Genomic DNA, 21,843 nt, shown 5'->3' with positions numbered 1-21,843 from the left:
GCTTTCCCTTTCAGACCCCATGACCTGCTTGTTTTCTGGGAGGTTTTTTTTTGCTAACAAAAAGGCCAACTTTCAGGTAGAGGGTGATGACCTTCTGCTCCTTTTCAGTGCTGTATTTCTGTTCCTCCCTCGGCATCAATGCTTCAAAGACGCTGTTTCAGCTAGGCATAACAAAATTATCTGTGTGCCCTTAGCTTTGATAAAATTTCCCTTGCTTTATGGGGCTGGCTGTTTGATGGATAAGGTAGAGGTGAGCCGAAGCGTCGCACAGAACACTCAACATGAAATATTTACATCCAGTTGCTCTAGTGCCAGGGACTGAGTTTTGCCATCCTTTCCCAACTGGGCTTCTGTCGTGGGGTGTTGCTGGATGATGGATGGATCGATGGGCAGGATGCTCATGTGTACTGCTCAGCTGCTGAAATAAAGGTCAATTTATTAATGTATTTATGCTCCACCAAGGGGCTGGGGCTGATTCTAAGGCAGGGCTGTGTTTCCACCTGTAGAAATAGCCCCATGGCGTTCTCTGGACCTGGTTCCCCTCAGCCGCCCCCTCAGCGTGCATGCCGCTTTGTTGGGGATCCTTTTACTACTGGATGGGATGTAAAAAGCTTTTGCCCATCCCATAGTTCTGGTTTGAAGGTTCAACCTTGAGGTTTGTGTTTGGGAATCTTCGAGGTGCCCAGGATTCCCAAACATGCTCTTGAAGACCTCCTGAGAGACTGATGCTGGAGCCTCCTGATTGGCCTCTCTCCTGGTGCTGCCTCCTCCACTGCACCACATCCTAATGCAGGCATAGGGAAACTCGGCCCTCCAGATGTTTTGGGACTACAACTCCCATCATCCCTAGCTAACAGGACCAGTGGTGAGGGATGATGGGAGTTGTAGTCCCAAAACATCTGGAGGGCTGAGTTTGCTTATGCCTGTCCTAATGGATTGCTGATTCTTCAATTGTGGTCTCCAGGCCACTGTTGGTCCATAGGGAGCTGGTCTTTGTCAGGTCTACATAGCCAAGGGGGAAAATGCTGAAGCACACAGTCACAAGTGGGGCTCCTTCTGTTTTCTGGTGCAGTCATATGGAATAAGTGAATTGGTGAAGAGCTGGAGGAAACTATTCTTAAAGTTTGTTTGTATCACTTTTTAAATTTAATATTTTATATTATTTGGCAAGGCACTTAAGAGAGATATTTTTGATTAAGCGTTATGTAATTTTTGCAAAATAAACAAAGCAGTGGGGCTCTTCAGCCACAGCTGCCCAAAGGGGGACTAATCCTTAAAAAAGCTAGCTATTGTCTTGAGAAGAAATAGAATCTGGCTGTTTGGGAATCTTCATTTTAAACGAATAGAGCTGTTTGGTTGAAGGAGGAGCCCAAGTGCTGTTGTCCAAAATGTCCCCCTGCCAAGCCCCCTTGCCCATCACTCACTGCAACTCTCCCCTGGAAGCTTCTCCTCATCCATCACAGTGGCAGATGGTCCATCAATCCACCCCCTGTCAAGTAGTTGTTGTCCCATACAGTTTGTACCATTTCTGAATGCCAGGAGTCCGGAAAGAACTGCTTGGAGCATCACTGACATCCTGAAGTGGGCAGTGAAGAAGGGCATCCACCACAGCTGAGATCTGTAACCTAGAGAAGAACTTTCATTTTAAAACCAGAGGATTAAAAGGCTAAGTGTTGACCATAGAGATAATTTAAGTTGGAACAGCAGGCACACAATCAGTCTGTGGAGGCCAATGTGCTTTCTGGATTTTCGGCTGAGTTCCCCCCCCCCAAAAGCCTCTGCTGCCCTTTTACTTACAGAGGTGTAACTGAGGATAAAGGTAAAGGTAAAGAGACCCCTGACCATTAGGTCCAGTCGCGGATGACTCTGGGGTTGCGGCGCTCATCTCGCTTTATTGGCCAAGGGAGCCAGTGTACAGCTTCCGGGTCATGTGGCCAGCATGACTAAGCCGCTTCTGGAGAACCAGAGCAGTGCACGGAAACGCCGTTTACCTTCCTGCCGGAGCGGTGCCTATTTATCTACTTGCACTTTGAGGTGCTTTCGAACTGCTAGGTTGGCAGGAGCTGGGACCGAGCAGCGGGAATTCGAACCGCCGACCTTCTGATTGGCAAGCCCTAGGCTCTTTGGTTTAACCCACAGCGCCACCCACGTCCCATGTAACTGAGGATACGTTGGTGGTATTTTGTTCAATGGCAAAGCTGGGGGTAAACAATCTTCCACCTTCCATTGTTCTGGCAAAGTATGATGGGCAAAGGCTTTGCGCTGCCTTAATTTTATAAAGATTTAATGACTGTATGAAATTACTTTGACATAATGACAGGGGTGTTATGGGTTTTCGGGACAGGGGTGGTGCTGTGGTCTAAACCACTGAGCCTCTCGGGCTTGCTGATCAGAAGGTCAGCAGTTTGAATCCCTGCGATGGGATGAGTTCCCGTTGCTCTGTCCCAGCTCCTGCCCACCAAGCAGTTCAAAAGCAAGCAGTTCGAAAGTACAAGTAGATAAATAGGTACCACTGCAGCGGGAAGGTAAATGGCGTTTCCGTGCGCTCTGGTTTCCGTCCCACTGTTCTGTTGCACCAGAAGCAGTTTAGTCATGCTGGCCACATGACCCGGAAAGCTGTCTGTGGACAAAGGCTAGCTCCCTCGGCCTGCAAAACGAGATGAGCGCCACAACCACATAGTCGCCTTTGACTGGACTTTACTGTGGGTTTTTACCTAGTGGGTTTTCTCTCCCTGTTTGCTAATTTGCTGTCTCTTTCACACCCTGAACCCTCAACAGCTTTACATTAATAGCTATGATTGCTCCTATTCAATAGACTCAAGGAGAAATGCAGTTACTGCAAAACGTGGTCCTTTTAGCACTTCTGCCCTGTCAGGATAAGGTCTGAATGTAATTGGTTTAAAGTTAGCGGAATAAGATTTAAGATCGACCCTTTCTGACCCTTTACAGAGCAGGGTTGCAGGGCAGGAAGAAGGTTTGATGGCCTACTCTGGGCCCTGGCCAGTGGAAGCGGGTTTTCTTACTGCTGTCTAGGAGCGCTGGGTGCCCTGGCAGGCAGGGCGGAGAGGCCTGGAGTGTAACATGCAGCAAGAGAAACAACAACAGCGGCCCTCACCATGGTGACGGCTGGAAACAAACGCTGCTCCACAGAAGGGTATTTATATCCTTCGGAGCAGATCGGATGCCTTCTCTCCCTTCTCTCACTCTCCATAAAGGTCGGCAGAACGAGGGATGGGTGGATTTATACGACATGCTGTTTATATAAGAGGCAGGCGGCCCTTCAAGTCCTCCTGGGAGCTGAGTGCTGGCTTGGAGACAGCCAGCAGGAACCCGACCCCCCCCCCCCCACCGCCCGCCTCTGGCTTGAGAATTTAACATGATGGCTGTGTGTTGGGTTTGGGCCTTGGCTGTCTGACCCAACACATTTTGCAGCCTGAGGTGAATAAGATGTCTCCTCCCCCACTTCCTACCCTATGTAAATGGCTGCCTGCTGAATCTTACATCAGCACTCGTGATGAGCAGCAGGCTAGTTTTTGTAGTGGGGAAGGGGGCAGGACAGACTGTGCAGCAGAAGGAAATGGCTATGGTAGGGAGGGGGGGGGGCTTGGGAGAAACAGTCAAGGACTGCATTCCTCAAGCATCAGCCACCTAAGGTGGTCATCTCAATTTGCCCACCAACCATCTCCATCCCTCCCATCCTTCTTGGATGTCAAGATCTGTTCGGGACGACGAGGGCAACACTTCCTTGGTAGTTCTGCCACCCTCAGGAATTTGGGAGATGGTGGCCCAGGAGGGGAGAGGGCTTTTTCTGTGGCAGCCCCTCAAATGCAGAACTCCCTCCCCATAGTAGTGCATCTAGCATCTTGGTTGTACAGATTTTTTCCCCGTGTGCTGAAGACACATCTCTTTATGTACTTATTTATTGAGATAAATGTGTGTTACTTAATTACAATTGTCTTGAAGCAGTGTGCAAGTAACTCACAACACTAGAGATAAACATTAAGTTAGCCTTTGACTGCTAAGGCGCAGTAATGTGTTCCCCTCCTTTACTGGGTTTATATCTCTCGTTTCATCCATGGGGACTCTGCTCCTGGCTCTCGTCTTGTTTCTGGATGGAGTGTTTTCTTCTTCTTCACTCGCTCATCCGGCTTTGGTGGGAAGCAAATGATAGCTTGGAATATAGCTTGGCGAACAGCCTGCATTAATATTTTTCTCTTGGGTTGGGATGTTTGAAACCCTCTGAGATCTGTCTTGAGTTCTACCAAAATCCCTTCATGACCCTTTGCAGTTCTTACACTCTTTTGCAAGAGCTTTTGATTGGGTGAAATCGATGGTGCTAGCAGCTAGTGTGGGACATTTTCCTCCCTGAAGCGCAGCCCAAACAGTGCTCCTTCCCCCTGCCCCACACCAGGACCACCAACCCTTTAACCTTGGGCTTAGGTGCTGGAAAACACTATGTTTAATTAGGTCAGCAGTTGGGAACCTTAGGCCTAGGGGCCAAGTGTGGCCCCAAGCCTCACTATCTGACCCACAGGACCCTCCTCAAGCCACACCCCTTCTCCCCAGGCCATGACCTTTTCCAGTCCTGCTTTGCACCCTTCTTGAGTGCTTTTACCTGGCTAGACTGAAATATGTTCTTGGAGTCTTGATAATGCCTCCAGCTTGCCTGGATGGATGGAGATTATAGAGAGTGGTGTGTGAATGCAGAAACTAGCCTACTGTATAAACTGGATGATTTAATATGAATATCAGGGTTAATTTGGTTTGCATACTGTGTAACTCCAGATATTATGTTTCAGTATATGCTGTAAGCTGCCCAGAGTGGCTGGGGAAAACCAGCCAGATGGGCGGAGTCTTATTATTATTATTATTATTAAATTGCATTTATTGTTTCACTTACTTTTGCTTCTCGCCTCACCCACCACTAGCATGTGGTCCCCAGAAGGTTGCCTAGGAGGAAACGTAGGCCTTGGACTGAAAAAGGTCCCCACCCTTGCTTTAGAAAGCATCACTGCGTCATCCGCACCCACCAGTTTCTTGCCTTTCATGGGTCCCACTTGTAGTGGTGCCCAAAATAGGTTGCATTGTCCTACTGCACAACAGTGCTACTACCCTCGTCATCCTGCAGCGGGGCGCTCATCCTTTTGTCTCTGGCCTGTTTTCTGGTTGTCATCTTTTAGTGGCGTGGCGTTAAGGGCGCATCCTTTTTATATTTATAGTTGTAGGGGCACTTTTAGGCGTATTGTTCTATGGTATTTTTTTGCGCCCTGCAAATTTGGCTTTTAAACTATTGCCAAGCTCATTTGTATTTTATGGATCTGTAAAAATTGCTTTGACACATTTCCTTGCGGAATGCGAGGAGTAAAGGCGGCAGTAGCAATATAATTGCCTGGCCGGTGGGCTGCAGGTCCCTAGGAGGCTTATGAGATGGGCTCTTAATCTTTGGCCTCCCTTTGTGGTCTTCCCCCCTTCTTTGCTGTCACCGTATGCTGAGCTGATGAGCTATTTGTAAGAGAGGAATGCCCCTGCCTGCGCTGGGACCATTTGTGCTAAGATCGATCACTCGGTCCATCCTGTCCCAGTCTCCCAGCTCTCTTCCCTTCTTGCCACCAGCACTTTCTGACTTCAGATGCTAAGCTGTGAACAAGGAGGACCTGAGACCAGACTCGTGAGATTAAAGCCTTGAAAATACTTTAATCTGGGTGGGAAAGGGAAGGAGGCAAGGGCTCCGTCAGCTGAGAACACAGCAGGAACGTCTCTGAAAAGTGCAGCGCTTTTCTGTCTCCCCAACAACTTATTTTATTTTGTGTGGAGTGGATAAGTGACACAGCTGGACTTTTCAATGGCTGAAGGTAGTATTAGCTATCTTTCCTCCCACTCACCCGCAAATAAAAATAGCAGACTCTACTTGTATTTGAGTTCTCTCCTCTGCCCCCACCATGTACACACATTAGTATCCTCCTCCTCCTGTTTAAGTGGTACCGTATATGTAGAGAGGCATGCAATGCAGATGCATTAAAGCAGAACATGGCCTGGGTTCAAGTTCTTGCTGAGCTGAACTGAGCAGGGAGAGGCTTTTTTTGGGGGGGGGGGTGATAATTACTGAAACATTTTGCAGGTTCCATAGGAAGTTCTGGTGGGCTCACTAGCACCTATGTGTTTGTGATACCTGGTCCAGGGCAAATTGCTTTCTTGGCCACAACTTTCCTCACCTATGTAATGGCTTTAACCGTGATCTACCGCCCTGGGGGGGACCCAGGTGGTGCTGTGGGTTAAACCACAGAGTCTAGGGCTTGCTGATCAGAAGGTCGGTGGTTCGAATCCCTGCCACGGGGTGAGCTCCCGTTGCTCGGTCCCAGCTCCTGCCCACCTAGCAGTTCGAAAGCATGTCAAAGTGCAAGTAGATAAATAGGGACCGCTCCGGCGGGAAGGTAAACGGCGTTTCCGTGCGCTGCTCTGGTTCGCCAGAAGCAGTTTAGTCATGCTGGTCACATGACCCGGAAGCTGTCTGCACACAAACACTGGCTCCCTCGGCCTATAGAGTGAGATGAGCGCTGCAACCCCAGAGTCGGACACAACTGGACCTGATGGTCAGGGGTACCTTTACTTTTACCTAGGGTGACTGTGAGGCTCCCCCCCAAAAGGTACAGATGTCCTCTGCAGATGGACAGCTCAATCTTGTGCCACATTTGTTTGCAAGCAAAGCCTTCCTCTGTTCTTTGAGACTCACTCCCAAGCCAGTGTGCTTGGAGCAGCCGTGCAAACATGCTAGATGCATGAAAAGGTGATGGCATTGCTTTATCTGACATTACCACTTTGCAAAACTGATAAGCTTTATCAGAATATTTACATATTGCTAGCAGCCTTGTCCCTGGCATTGCTTGGGAATTCAAAGGGGGGAAAATATCAGCACAGTTTTGAAATCAGTGGTTATAATCGGTGCAGTGGTGAAAGGTTCAGTCCAAACATAAACCAATACCTACTCCTTGAGGATATGGTTGTTGTTGTTGTTGTTGATAAGATTTTGTTACAGCTTCTTCGTGATACAGTAGGATAAAAGAAACTAATCTAGATAAAGGCAGAAACAGAGAAAGAAAGAGAAAAGGAAACATGGAGTCCTCTCTCAAATGTAGCTCTTAACCCTTGTCTCACACTGTCAGGGAACTGTCCCCGGCTCAGCGCAGGGTGGTGGAAGGGTTCTCGGGATGTTACAGAGAGCCCTGGCCCCACCTGACCAGCAGCACATCCTCTTCCAGTGGAGTAAACAGCGAGGTCTCCAGCGGGGAGGGGCAGGCAGCTCTGGGTCTTGAGAGCAGAGGCTCTGGGGATGTTGGACAGACCCCCGCACTCCCCTCGCTCAGCGGGCGAGGAGGGAGACACGCCATTTCCGGCACCCCAAGTGTGCAGAGGGGTGAAACGCAAGGAGGGGAGGCAGAGATTTGGAATACAAACTCTTATGTTGGGGTCACACCCAGATTCTGCGAGTGACTGATACAGACATGAATGTGTAGCTCTGCACTGTAAATAGCATGCACAATAAACCTCTTAAAAGACTCACGAGCAACCACCCCACGGACCTTACACACACAGAAAGTGGTGGACCCTTCTAATTCTTACCAGGGAGCTTTCCTTTCTTCTCCCTCCCGGTCTCCCACCCTGGGAGGCCTTCCCTCCCCTGCCTCTCACTCAGAAGATTTGGTTGTGGTATCTTAAGAGGTGCCCAGTTGCATAGTGAACAAACGGCTTTCCAAAATATATAGTATATCAATAAAATGGCTCAATGGTTTGGTGCTGTCTACAGGAATCACGTTAAAAGGAAAGAACTCCGTCCATGCATTGCCAGCTGTCTAAAAAACTAAATTATGGTTTCTATTAACAGAAGGGGCAGAAGAGAACATAGTTCAAGTTTTGTTATGAAGTTATATAAATAAAAACACACAATCAAGTATATTTATGTCTTTTCTCAAACTATTCCAAAACTTATGAAAGGCATGCCAAATTTCCATCAATGCTTGCCTTGCTGGGCTGTTTTGGTGTATATGTACATTAGACTTTGACATCCTGGTGCTCTGAAGCTCTTTTGCACTGCAGCTCCCATCAGTTGTGCTCTCAGGAGCTGATGGTGCATATTCCAAAAGAGCTGGAGGGTGCCAGGGTGGCAAATGCTAACATAGACTGATATGTAACATGGGAGTTTGTTCATATACATAGGTGGTGGGGAACTTTTATCAGCTGAAGGTCTGCATTCCCTTTTGGGTGGCCCTTCTGAGGGCTGCGTGCTAGTACTAGGGGTGGGCACAGGCAAAACATGGGTGGCACAGTGGGTGAGACTATTTTTGTACACTCAGCTATGCAAAAGTTGGAGGTTTCTGCACACCACACAGACCTTATTTAAAACTTTTTGAAAGTTCAAGTATACTATGTCAACCTCTATTAAGGATTACCTCCATTTGTGTGTTTGTGGGCACTCTCAATGACCTCTAAGAGGTTCATGACTTATCCTTACAGAAGCCATGCTAGCTCTGCTTCGGCATGGCTTGTTCTTCTATATGCCCAATTATGTTATCCTTAAGAATATTTTTCTGCAGTTTCCCAGGGCAGATGTTAAGCTCACTGCCTGTAATTTCTAGGATCTCCCCTGGATCCCTTTTTGAAAATTGGTGTTACATTGGCTACTTTCCAGTCTTCAAGGACTCAAAAAGAGTGTGGAGTAAGACCAGTGAGAGGTGTAGCTGGGAAGAGAGGGTCTAGCCTGGGCAGAGTCTTGAGGGCCAAATCGAGAGGGCCATATTTGGTCCCCAGGCCTCAGTTTTTTTCCCACATCTGAGATATCCCAAATGGTGATCAACCATTTCAATTGGCCTAGGAAATGTTGTAATCTCCATTTCTCTCCCAGCCACCAACCTCCACACAATGTTATTTTAGCAGCTGTAAGGAGGTACTATTGTAAAATAAAAAAATTCTTCCTACAATTGAGTCAGTTCTTCTGATTATTTCTTCCTACACACTACCCAGGACTTGCTCCATGGGTTGGCATAACTGGGCATTTTGTGAGGGCCCACTAACCCTAGCAAGGGGCCCACTGCCAAGGGCCTCCCTGCACCGCCTGCTCCTCTTTGCTGTGCCAACTTCCTTGCTCACCTGCCTCTTTCACTTGAGCCCAGACAAGTGTGCTGGTGGCAAGGAGGAGCTCTCCTCACCACCAGATTTGCTGCTATGGACTCTCACAGGGGTAGAAACCTGTAGCAGTAGACTTGTAATCTGGGGAACTGGGTTCGTGTGTCCACTCCTCCACATGCAGCTGTTGGGTGACCTTGGGCTAGGCATACTTCTTTGAAGTCTCTCAGCCCCACTCACCTCACAGAGTGTTTGTTGTGGGGGAGGAAGGGAAAGGAGAATGTTAGCCGCTTTGAGACTCCTTCGGGTAGTGATAAAGTCTTCTTCTTCTTCTTCTTCTTCTTCTTCTTCTTCTTCTTCTTCTTCTTCTTCTTCTTCTTCTTCTTCTTCTTCTTCTTCTTCTCCAAATCTCTTCATCGCCTTGCCATTGCCATGCTTACAGAGGCTGCTGGGAGTTGGGGTCCAATGACTGTTTGGAGGACTGCTGGCTCTCCATCCTTGCATGATAAGCATTGGTGTAAGAGTTTTTTAGAATCCCACTCTTAAATTAATACATACTGAGAAATGGGGCATATTATTTTAGGAGGGAGAGCACTGTTGCTCTTCTGCACAACTGTTGCATCACCATGTCTTGCTATATCCAAATTCATCAGATACTATTTTAGTAATTCGGGTTGGCAGGCATGCAGGACAATTGATCAATCAGATATTGTCAGTTGACCGTCTGTTCCTTGACCACGGCCAATTATTCCAAGAATGCCACTGTGCAGATGGCAGCTTACCTTCTTAAATTTCATGACAGGGCCCATTTGTTAGTAAGGGCAGGAGGGAGGGAGAGAATCTTGCCCTACAATGGTCAGGGATAAACCTGCATCACAAAAATGCATCTCCAAGGAATACCTGTGGGCATCTGTGAACCAGAGCACAAGCAGTTTGTCAGCGGCAAAGGACATTGTGTATGGGGGAGAGTAGACCAGGACCAGAGAGACCTGGGTTCAATTCCTCACTCAGCCATGAAGCTCAGAGTAAGCTTGGGCAAGCACTACCTCTCTACCTAACCTACCTTATAGGGTTGTTGTGAAATCAATAATAATAATAATAATAATAATAATCTAATAGCAAATAAAATTGGGGTGGCTGTACATTACCCTGAGCTTGATATAGGGGGAGGGCAGAAAAAGGATGCAACAATCCAGTCTTCCCCAAGCCTAGTGCCCTCCAGATGTTCTGGACTGTGGCAGCAATCAGCCCACTTCCTATCTCCTTATGGCGGACTTGCACCCTACATAAATAAAGTGTACCCCACATGTTGGGACCCCAGCAACGAAAACAGATGGTTACTAGAAAAAAATCTGTGGCAAACACATCAGCCCACCTTGTAGGGTTGTCAGAAGACATATTGAGGTTACGCATGCAGGGCCTTTCAACAGGGGCTGCCACTGTGGCATCCATAATTGCATATACCACCACAGAGGCTTTCCCTGGTGCCTGCAGCATTCCCACCCCCTGCTCAAAGTAGACTTGAAGGAAGCATTCTGTTGTAGCCAGGAGACTAGGTTGCAGCATGTGATTGGTTGCAGTTTGTGTGTTTCCCCACTTTGCAGATGTGCACATCGGCCCCCAAAGGCTGGCAGTCCCCTCTTAATGCACCCTATTGGTGCTGTGTCATGAAGTGGCACTTTCAGGATGTTTTTTACATTGTAGATCTGAGTCCTTATTACACATCTTGTAGCTGTCACTATTTGCAGTTTAACTGCATATCACACTGTATATAGAACCATGGCTTTTCTCTTCTGCTACTGCTCCTTCCTTCCTTCCTTCCTTCCTTCCTTCCTTCCTTCCTTCCTTCCCTCCCTCCTTCCCTCCCTCCCTTTCTCTTTCTTTCTTTCTTTCTTTCTTTCTTTCTTTCTTTCTTTCTTTCTTTCTCTCTCTCTCTCTTTCTCTCTTTCTCTCTTCCGCTTGTTTCACGGATCTGACAGTCCTGGTCTCAAACTTGCTGCCTGCTCAGGACTCTTATCAGCAGCATCGACTGTTTCCTTTGCACCGTGGGGAGGAGGAGAATCCTTCCTGCTCTCCTGGCATCCATATTTGCAACATCTGCAGCTTCTCTTTGCACAGTTCACCTCCCCAGCCTTCCAGCTCTGCTGCCTTTTTCCATTTTAAGGCAAATTTCCCATTAGTCGCCCTTAGCCACATGTGACTCGCTCTCTACTAAGCAGCTTAAGAAAGCCCCTTTCTAGTGTGTGTCTGCATAGAAGTACACATTTAAAAAAGGGGGGGGGGCTTTCAGCAAAGGTTTTAGACATTAATGCCTAGCAGGTGATCCAGTTTACGAAGTATTCTTCTCATACTCTGTACTTTGCATGACCCTTTTCCTGGGATGCTAATCTCATTTAGGGATTATTAGGCAGAAGTGGAAAGAAGGGCGGACATCCAGAATCGGGGAGTGTGGGGTTTTGCTTATATGTACTGTATTCCTCTCACGAGAAAGGGTGCTGTAGGATTGAACTAGCTGCAAGTAGCCCCAACTTTTTGCAGTTCTTTGCAGTGTTTCACTGCATGCTGATAAGTACTTGCTAATGAGTCCCTCCAGACTGGTTGTGTGGTTGTGTTGTGTGTGCAATATGTTGTTGATGCAGTATTTGTTTGTTTGTTTGGTATACCACCCTTCATCCGCAGATCTCAAGGAAGTTCACAACATAAAATTTCAATATAAGAACACAAAATACATAATAAAAATTAGAACCGAACCAAACCAATAATCACCCCATCCCACAACACATTTAAAATGGATGTTAATAAGCCAAAAGCCTGGTTGAAAATAAACATTTTCGCCTGGTGCCTAAATAGTGTATTAGTGGTGGATATATTAGATGTGGTTGTTGGGTATCTAACTGAGACTCTAGGTCTTTTACAGCCACAGCAGGCGCTGCAACCTTCCGACAGTTTGACTTCATCCCCAAAGGCACACGCTCCCATACCTGTCAACTGCCCTGGAAAAACCGAGACATCCGACACAATGCCCATCAGCTCCAGCCAGCATTGGAAGTTGGGATCCAAACCATTTTGAGGGCACCAGGGCGGTGAAGGCTGCTGTAAAGGGCATTTGTCACTTGTGGGCAGTTCATGTACATCCGAGTCATATTGCTGGCAGTAAATACAAGTCAGACAGCTAGGAATGTAAGGAATTTAGACAAAGGGACCCAAAGCAGCTAAAGCCATCATCCCTCTACTTCCCCCCCCCCCAACCCAGGCAAGGGAGTATGGTGGGGTGGGGTGGGGGGAAGCAGGCGTATGCCAAACATTTGTATGGGGCCCAGATAAATGCTGCTATTCTGCATGGAGTGAAGTTGTGGTCTGGCTTGGTGTTAACATTCAAACAAGTCCTGGCTGCAGCCTGTGGTCTGCCTGGGTTCAGATGTCAAGCTAAGCCAAACTATGGCTTTGCTCTTGGTAGAGTGGCAATAGCAGGACTGGCAGAGGAGTGAAGCAGCCATTATCTTGTTCACACTTAGCCATGGTTTGGCTCAGTGTTATGTGTGAACCAGGCTGGTGGCAGCAGGAGCGAGGGATCTGTGACAATCCACAAATAGTAACCGAAATGTGTGTAACGTGCTTAAGTTTTTTTTGTTTACTTCCTCTTCCTTTCTTCCATGAAGTGCTGTATAAATCTTGAAGCGAATTCTGTAAATTGCGTGCATATTATTCACTCCTCTTTTTTGGCCTGGCCTGAATCTACTCCCTGTCAGCTTAATTGCCACATGTCAATTGCCCAGGGTGCCACACACCACCAGTGGGATTTTCACAGTTGACCTGCAGCAGTTGCTTTCTGTGGCAAATGGAACTGCATTCATTTTTACTTGCTGCATAGAAAATCTTTAGGGTAGCAATTCCAAAGTCTTTCTGATGGATTCTGCTGTGCAAGCGACAGTGCTACTGATACCCCCACCCCTCTACCAAGCTGGTCCCAAAACTCAGGAGAATATTGCAGGTGGCCTCCAATACAGCTTATTGATGTCAAAGGGAGGTGGACATTGCAGCCCCTGTACCAGGTGTCTCCAACCTGCTTCTCTCCAGGTGTCGGGCTGCAATTCCCATCATCCCTCACCACTGGCTTTGCAGGTTGGCATTGATGGGAGTTGTAGGGAAAAGATCCAGATGGGGAATCAAGTTGGGGTGGTCTGTGCTGTGCACTCTACTGGAAAGAGAGACAGAGAGTCTCTTGAACAAGGCACTCACCCATAATATTAGGCCTTTCTCTTTCTTCCCTCTGCTCCTCCCAGCTCCCAAGTACCAAGGAGTCATCGCTACTATAAACAATTCATGTTTCCCTTAGTGCAGATATTAAAACAATTAAGCTCCTTCAAGCAGCCTTCAGGTGCTCCTTGTCCACTGTAAAAAGTCCCATTTTGTTCTGCACCCTGGGCTCAAGGCCAGGTGGTGTTTTTTGTTGTTGTTTTAGCATGGAGTTGGGTTGGCGACGCTTCCCATTATGGACTCTGTTCTTTCAGGGACTTGGTCCTGCTTTGGATTCACACTTGGACTTTTTGACCTGCATACTCTCATAGCTTCTCACCCTTGTTTGTTTGTTTGTTTGTTTATCTGTCCTTGGCAAAGTCCTTTTGAAATTATATGCACATGGATACATAAACATAAACACAAGCAATGTGACATAAGACGAGCCAGTCCAGCACCCTGTTTTCATAGTGGGACACCTAGAGGAAGCTCAGAAGCAGGACCTTAGTGCCACAGCACTCTCCCCTCCTGTGGCTTCCAGCAACTGGTATCCAGAAGCATTGCTGCCTCTGGCAGTGAAGGCAGAGCATAGCCGTCAAAGGTAGTAGCCATTAATCCATTAATTTGTCTGATTCTCTTTTAGAGCTGCCCAGGTGGCTATCATTGCCTCCTGTAGGAGCGGGTTCCATAGTTTAACTGTGTGCCATACCTTTTGCCTGTCCTGAATCTTCCATCATTCAGCTTTGGATGTCACCTGTGCAGGTATACTGGAGGCAGAATGCTATGGTATCTAGAAGCATCCAATAAAGTTTTTTAAGGCCCTTATGTGAGGTACCCTCCACGCCCCGCCCCCGCCTCTCAGCCTACTTCTTCACTGCAGCAGGTCCAGGGGGGCTCTTGGCAGTGGGCCCCTTGCTGAGGGACCCTCAGCAGGTGCCTGACCAGATCATCCCTTGATGTTGGTCTTGAGCATGGAGAGGAATTTATTATTATTATTTTTTCCAGCAGCTTCTGACCAACCTAATACCATATTCCGTAAGTGGTTTTACAAAACAAAATAAAGGGCTCTTCCACACTTCCAATTATCCCATGTCTAGCAAGCACAGATCCAAGCAGTTTTCTAGGCATGGGTCTGAGTGATTTCCCCCTTACCCCTCTCCTTTCCCAAGGAAAACTTGCTCTTTAGAGCTAAATTGGAGCAAACGTCAATCCGGAGAACCCTAAATTGCTGTTTGCTCCGATTAAGCGCTAAAGAGCAGTTTCCCCACGGGGTAAAGCAGTGGGACAAGGGGAAGTGTAGATAAGTCCAAAGATGAAATAGTTAAAACGTAAGCATAAAATCAGAAGGTTTAACTTGAAATCTCTGCTGAAATAATAATAATACCAATACTAAAACCTCCTAAACTTAGGGGGAGGGGGATTGTTTGACATGACAGTGACTCCAACAAAGACTACAGTGATTGGGCTTGATATAAGGAATCCAGGTGGTCCTTAAACTATCCCAGACTCAAGTTATGGGCCTTGCAAATTAATGTAGGAACCATGAACCCAGTAGCACCCAGACAGCCAGTGGAAGCTGTTAAGCATCCGAGGTATGTGCTGGCAGTAGTTTGTCCCCAGCAACACTTCCCCAGCAAGCATGCCCAGCATGAAAATGAAACAGGATTCTTCCTTATATTCTGCCTTGTATCACGCCAAACCATAGTTCCATCGAGCTCACTATTGTAGACAATGATTGGCAGCAGCTTTCCAGCAACACAGACTCGGGTCTTTCCCAACCCTAACTGGAGATGCCACAGATTGAAACTGGGTTCTTTTGCACGCAGAGTGTTTTGTTTCAAACAGCACCACACACACACACCCAACCCAGACCTCAAGGGAACTTTGCGTGTTGCAGTTTCATGCTTACCCACCTGACTTTGGATCACCATACAGTGCCCAAATTCTTGGTAGCTGGATGACGGCTGAATTACTTTCTGCTTTGTTGCAACCCCCCATCCCCTCTGGAATCACTTGCAACGTTTTGATTTTGATAATCTTTGCTGCCGGCGATGGGAGGCGTTGAGCTCATCTGATTAAAGATCTGGGCTGCCGTTAGATGGAATTATTTTTGCCTCTTAAACTTAACTATAAATGGTAGGCTTACCCTGGCTTTCTCCTGGTGCGGATTTAATGATTAAAAAAACTGTTGGAATTTAGCAGAGTGATGTCTAGAGCTCTCTAGAATAGTTAAGTTCTGAAAACAAGCAAAAGAAACAGGACGGTGGTGCTAAAATCTTTCTGGAAGCCCCATACCTTGTTCTTGAAACCCTTTTCCTAATGGCAAATGGTCTGGGCATTATGTTCTCTCTTGGTAGCAATGAGCGTCTGAAGAGCCAGGATGCATCAGACAAATGGGCTGTTTCCGTTGGAAGGGAGCCAGCTTCTATGGAAGCTCACAAGCATAATGGTGATGGCCTTCTCTCTTCTTCATTCTCCCCTGACCCTGGGGTATAGTGCCTTTGCACATGGAAGCCCTACTCAGCTCCTATGACTATAAAAAAGCTGCCCGTCCAGATGTTTTGAATTCCCTTCTGCCCCAGCTGTGGCTGGAGTTGATGGGAGTTGCATTCCAAAACATCTGGAGCACATGCAGAAGGTTCCTTGCTCAAAGCCTTGATCTGGGTTAAACCACTGAGTCTAGGGCTTGCTGATCAGAAGGTCAGCGGTTCGAATCCTCGCAACAGGGTGAGCTCCCGTTACTTGGTCCCTGCTCCTGCCCACCTAGCAGTTCAAAAGCACGTCAAAAGTGCAAGTAGATAATAGGTACCATTCCAGCGGGAAGGTAAATGGAGTTTCCGTGTGCTGCTCTGGTTTGCCAGAAGCAGCTTAGTCATGCTGGCCACATGACCTGGAAGCTGTACGCCGGCTCCCTCGGCCAGTAATGTGAGATGAGCGCCGCAACCCCAGAGTCAGACACGACTGGACCTAATGGTCAGGGGTCCCTTTACCTTTTTTTTTTTTACTGTGGATAGTACTGACCAATGGTCTGAGTTGGCATAGGGCAGATTCCAGCTTTGCAGCTGGAAGAGGGCAGGACTGGGTCCTGTGGTGGGTGAAGACCTTTCCTTGAGGTCTTCAAGCACAGGCTAGGCAGCGTTCTGCAGGGGGTGCTCTCAATCTCTAATTTCCTGTACTGAGCAAGGGGTTAGCCCAGGTGGCCTCTAAGTCCCCTCCCCTGTCCGGTGCTGGAGTCAAGGGATAGGTCAGGGGTCTGCAACCTTTAAGATAAAAAGAGCCACTTGGACTCATTTCCGAAGAGAAAAAAAACTGGGAGCCGCAAAACCATTGCGGCCCACAAAAATATAAATACCCAGAAGCTCATAGCACAATTTAGACAGGTAATGAAGAGCAGGTAATGAAGGCAAAATGGCAAAATATCACGAAACACTCCCCCCCCCCCAGCCAAACAAGCACTGTATTAAAGGAACCGTCCGAACGCCTGACGCTGCAGGGGCAAATCTAGAAGGGGAAATCCAACCCCCCAGAATACTTCCGCCCCATGAACAACACAAAAACCTCTTTCCCCCTTCTCTCATTGCACACACTTTGTAAACCAAGAAAATCTTTTTTAAAAAAACAATTTGGGAATCCAGTTGCGGTGAGGTAATAGCCCAGCTATTAAAGAACAATGTAGCTAATTCCAAGGCAACTGAATAACAAAGAGGCCAGCGATTAAGCTACAGTGCCTGGGGGGGAAAAGTCAAAGGGCAATTCTAAAATGCAGCAGGGTGACTTTAAAACATGAAGTTTTTACCCACCAAAAATGGTGACCTCCAATATGTCCCCAAACCACTGCCCAACACGGATGCAAGTACAGGCTCCAAGCACTATAAACACCCAGAAGCTCATAGCACAATTTAGACAGGTAATGAAGAGCAGGTAATGAAGACAAAAATGGCAAAATATCACGAAACGCTCCCCCCCCAGCCAAACAACAAGCACTGGAAGGAACCGTCTGAACGCCTGACGCTGCAGGGGCAAATCTAGAAGGGGAAATCCAACCCCCCAGATACTTCCGCCTCATGAACAGCACAAATGCACCCTAAAAGTTTAGCAAACTTATGCAAAAGCACACAGCATGCACACTGTCCCAATCACTATTGGCCAGCAGAGGGGCTGGGCAAGGCAGCTGAGAGGGGCTGAAGCAGGGGGCTGATCACGTCCCCCCTGCAGGCGCGGGAAAACATTCCTTCAGAATGGATAAATCCCTTCTTTCAGTCCATGGACTCCCGCTTCTAGGGGGCAGGGGGCTTCTGGGGGGGCGCTGCCCCCTCCTGCACCCCCATCGGTACGCCCATGCTCAGGCCCCTTTCGCCACGCTGCTTAAGGGAAGTCTCCTGCGCGCCCCTGAAACAGAGCCTGGGACCGGTCGTCCCTGAGCTTTTTCCCGCGCCCATCTCATCCCGTTGGGCCGCCCTTAGCTGAAACAGCCGGGCTTCCTTTTCCTTCCCAGACTGCCACGTGTCCTGGAGCCGGGCCCTTCCACTTTTTAAAAAGAGGGACTTCCTCCTTGCCCGCCGCCCGCCGCCGCTGGCCCAGCCCGCAGCTGCCTCCTTACCTCGTTGAGTCGTCGCGCCTCGTCGAATCGCAGCAGCCAGCAGCTCCACCAGCAGCAGCCAAACACAAGCGCCGGGACAGGCGCCAAGGAGGGAAGCTGCTGCGGTCTGCTGCTGCGCCTTCGCTGGCACGAAACGAGGCACGCATGAGCAGCACAGCCGCCGGCAAGGTAGAGAAGTGGTGGGTGCAGGTGGGCCAGCAGCGCGGCGCAGCACCCCCTACATTTCGGCGCTAAACGCACCGGCCCTGCCCGGAGCCGCAGCAAAGGTGCAAAGAGCCGCATGCGGCTCCGGAGCCGCAGGTTGCAGACCCCCAGGGTAGGTTAACAATAAAGCCACGCTGTTGGTGAAATTAACTCTTTGTTGAAAAACAAACAAAACGGCTCTGTCCTAGGAGTCCCAGCAACCCTTCCCATTAGGTCTTGCCCCCATGAGGCAGGTTGCGAGGGCTGAAGGTCTCTGCCTCCAGCCTGCTCTCTAAGGCTCCTCCCCCAGTTCCTCCCCTGGTATAAAAACTAGTGTCCACTATCCTGCCCTGCATGCTGGATTTCTCGATCTCTTTGCCAAACCCTCAACAAGTCTGCTTTCATTGGACAAAAAGGACAAAATCAGCCATGGTCGATTCTCATTTTTCCACATTCCTATCAGTTTTTGATTGTTATTTTTAAGTCATCATGGAAATCCACTAGCATTTCAGTAACCATTTCCCCTACTATGGACATTCCCCCCCCCCAGCAAATGTCACTAATATAAGCATTTTATATGTTGTCTCCATTATATATTTATTTTTCAATTGCACACTTCTCATCACATGATGTCTTTTTTGTGCATATGGTTGGTTGGAACACTGCATGGCAAAGTTCAGAGAAGTGTGAATTATAAAGGAGTTTTTGTGTGTGACTTCTATTGTTTCGGGAAGTGCAAATGAGGTAGGTTCGCATTAAACCCTCAACTTTCCACCAATCTCCCACCTTGCTACCTGCATCTCCTTGAAGCTGGCCACGCTCTGTTTGGGCTCATCACCATTCCTTTTATCCTTCATCCTCCCAGACTCCCTCTGGGTCTCCTGTTTGGAAAGAGTTAACATCAGAAATGCTGAATGGGAAGAAGGAAGGGGGCTTGTTAATAATTCAGGAGGGGAGAGAGTTGTCTCTTGCTGCTGCTGTAGAAGGCAGATGGTAATTGTACATCATCATCATCATTGCAAGATCTTGGCCTAAGCTGCAGGATAGTTTAATTCCTCCCCCTTGAAATGCAGAAGGATCATAGGATCAGTGAGTCTCTGGCCACATACTCACCTGGCCACACAGAAACACTCCAAAGCTGTTTTACCCAGCAGGGAAGAAGGGATGGGTCTCACCCCCATACAAGGACACTCTGGACTGGGTTTTTGTGCATGGGTTTATTCTGCAACATCATTAATGCAATAATTGTGCATTATTGGGTTTAAACTGGACCATCCACACGTCATTCCTTTTTATCAATTGTTCTGCAGTGCTTCCTGAATGTGATTGCATTAATGCAATCCGAGGGGCCCTCTTGTGCTATCTGCTGCCATAAAACAACTCTCCCAATCTGAAACTGTTGGTGGTATGACACAATACATGATTTCAGCAGGAAACTGCAGGGCATGGTACTGCTTGGAAACAAGCAGTGCTTCTGCCGTGAAACCTTGGCAGGAGCAAACAGTATTGAAAGCGGGATCATATAACTGCCCCATATAACACCATGAGCACAGTAAAAAGGACATCTGGACGGGCCTATAGACAGGGCCTTTTTGGTGGCTGCTCCCAGACTTTGGAACTCCCTCCCTAGTGAAGCTAGACTGGCTCCCTTCTTGTTGTCTCTCTGCCGGCGGATGACTACTGTGCTGTTCTAACAGGCATTTGGGACTGGCTGGTTTTATGAAAGGGCCTGTGCTGTGCTGTTTATGGTTATAATGGAACATTCATACACACACACACACACACACACACACACACATATATATATATTATATATATATATATATATATATATATATATATATATAATTGTTTTTTAATGATTTCCCCCCTAGATTCCATTTCCCACCCTGCATTCATTTTCCTTTACCAGCTCTCCTTCCTCTGTTCACACATGCCACCCTGTTACCTGAATCCGTCTCTCTCATGTTCTGCTGACAGGCTAGGAAAAAACGAGCACAGCAATTCTCTCGCCTCCCTCCATCCTTTTGCAAGTTTGAGGCGTTCTGGCTACAGAGGCAAGGAAGTTGGAGGAGGGGGGAGAAGGGAGGGAATGCAGTCCCCCTTCTTTACCCTTTGTCAAGGGCTGGAATCCCTTGTCATGAAATCGAATACTCCAGGAAGAAAAAGAAAAGGAAAGGAAAAGAAAGTCCCAACCCCTAAGGGGAGCCATAAGTTGATGAGGCAGTTTCTGCCTGGATCAAAGCAGTCTTGTTGGTGATGCTTGTAAAGCAGTGGGGGTACGGGGGGGGGGGCACACACATTCATGTACAAGATTGGCAGGACTGTTGACCAATTAAAGCAGGGATGGGGAACCTTTTTCAGCCCAGGGGCCATATTTATTTATTGCATCTTGCCTCTCACAAAACTTCAGGGAGGCAGGCAAACATGGAAAAGCAATAGAAACCCATCGCTAAAACGACTGGCTACTCAAGGGATATTTTTGACAATTGCCTAAGCCCATCGGCATATTTTCTCCTGAGGGCCGTATTCCAGTGGTGAGAAGGACCAGAGGCAAAACAGGACGGAGGAATAAGAAATGTACATTTTGCCTTTGTACAGCAGGCTAATTTTACATACACTCATACACCCCTCTCTGCCTGTTATGTATTGAAGTTCTCACCCTAGGCCACTAGGGGTGTTGTGTATATAGTTTCACTCTGCCCAACGTGACTGCAGTTCTCACTCAGGTCCACAACATGCAAATGAAGGGTTGAGAGTGCCGTCCACGGATTGGGTAGCTAGAGAGAGTTGTTACTGTTGCATGTTACTGAGTGCTATATAAGCAGGCTGGCTGAGCCCTTCAGTCCAGTTCTGTTCTGTTCCAGCCTGAGAATAAAGAGAGCTGCTTGGAGAATCACTGTGTCGTCTGCTATGTCCACCCACTACTTAATACTGCCCTCCATCCAAACAAGCAAAAACCTTATTAGAGTTCAAAGGGCACATTCCAGGCAGGCAAAAACACTCAGGCTGGAAAGCAGGGTCAGTGAGGGGTGTGGCCTGAGGGCCAAATAGAATGGCCTGGAGGCCTTTTGCTTAGTATCTTCATAAAGGTGCTTCTTTTCTGAAATAGTGGAGATTGTGAGATAGAATCACGGAATTGTAGAGTTGGAAGGGACCCCAAGAATCATCTAGTCCAGCCTTTCTCAACCTTGGGTCCCCAGATGTTTTGGCCTACAACTCCCATCATCCCTGACCACTGGTCCTGCTACCTAGGGATGATGGGAGTTGTAGGCCAAAAACATCTGGGGACCCAAGGTTGAGAAAGGCTGATCTAGTCCAACCCCCTGCAATGCAGGGGTCTCAACTAAAGCATCTATGACAGATGGCCAGATACATGTCAGTATAATAAACTGAGGCCAGTACACTGTTAGGTAGAAAGAGGCAGAGAAGATTTCTGTTACTAACACAATGCTCATCAAAAGGTGGACATGTAAGTGGAAGAACTGTTTTGTTTTGTTTTATATTTTGCCTCCAGGTTTTGTTTTGTTTTTAGCTATGGGCATCTTAAACAGATTTCTGCTGGTTGCTAGCATGCAAATAGGTTTGAGATGAGAGTGGATATTGGTAGAGCGGTTGTCGATGGCAGAGAGACACGGATACTTCTTAAAGATATTCCACTGTGCTGTCTCTAGGGTGAAGGACTGGCAGGGGCTCTCATCCAGGTC

This window comes from Lacerta agilis, chromosome 8 (genome assembly GCF_009819535.1).
Source record: "Lacerta agilis isolate rLacAgi1 chromosome 8, rLacAgi1.pri, whole genome shotgun sequence".
Classification (NCBI taxonomy): Eukaryota; Metazoa; Chordata; class Lepidosauria; order Squamata; family Lacertidae; genus Lacerta; species Lacerta agilis.
Note: the sequence above shows the minus strand (reverse complement) of the source record.